Source organism: Pyrgilauda ruficollis, unplaced genomic scaffold (genome assembly GCF_017590135.1).
Source record: "Pyrgilauda ruficollis isolate IOZ18807 unplaced genomic scaffold, ASM1759013v1 scaffold36, whole genome shotgun sequence".
NCBI classification, from domain to species: domain Eukaryota; kingdom Metazoa; phylum Chordata; class Aves; order Passeriformes; family Passeridae; genus Pyrgilauda; species Pyrgilauda ruficollis.
The window spans coordinates 5,463,140-5,463,524 of record NW_024525045.1 but is presented as its reverse complement, the minus strand read 5'-3'; the positions used below and the strand labels follow the sequence as shown (position 1 = coordinate 5,463,524).

Here is a 385-nt window from a genome sequence, read left to right as displayed (position 1 = left end):
TCTGACCGGGAGACTTGGCAAAAAGCATTCTTTAACGCGCCCCCGTTCTTTAACGGCGGTATCAGGCGCGGGTCAGCGGCGGGCCCGGGCCGTGAGGAGGCTCCGTGAGGAGGCTCCATGAGGGAGGCACCGGCATCGACCGTTCCCCGCTAAGCGCGGAGGCGCCAGGGCCGCGGCGCGGAACAACGCGCAACTGACGCGGCTCCGCCCCCCGCCAGCGATTGGCCCTCGGAGCAGGCCCCGCCCCCCGGCGCCGGTGACCTGTAGTAACCCCATTCCGCTGGAGCCCGGCCCCGCGCGCCACCCGGCGCGGGCCAACCAGGAGGCGGCGTGGCGCATACGGAATGAGCGCGCGCGGTGGCGGCGGGCGGCCCGGCCGCGGGTG

At 74.0% G+C, this 385-nt stretch overlaps 1 protein-coding gene across 2 annotated transcripts in view; it reads left to right on the top strand.

Annotated features, from left to right (window-relative positions):
• The first annotated feature begins 349 nt into the window (after nt 1–349).
• The window catches only part of ACSL3 (acyl-CoA synthetase long chain family member 3), a 48,951-nt gene continuing 48,915 nt past the window's right edge, over nt 350–385 (top strand). For both annotated transcript variants that reach the window (XM_041475739.1, XM_041475737.1), the window contains exon 1: nt 350–382. The gene's annotated coding sequence lies outside the window, so the exon portion shown is untranslated. The remainder of the gene's footprint in view (nt 383–385) is intronic.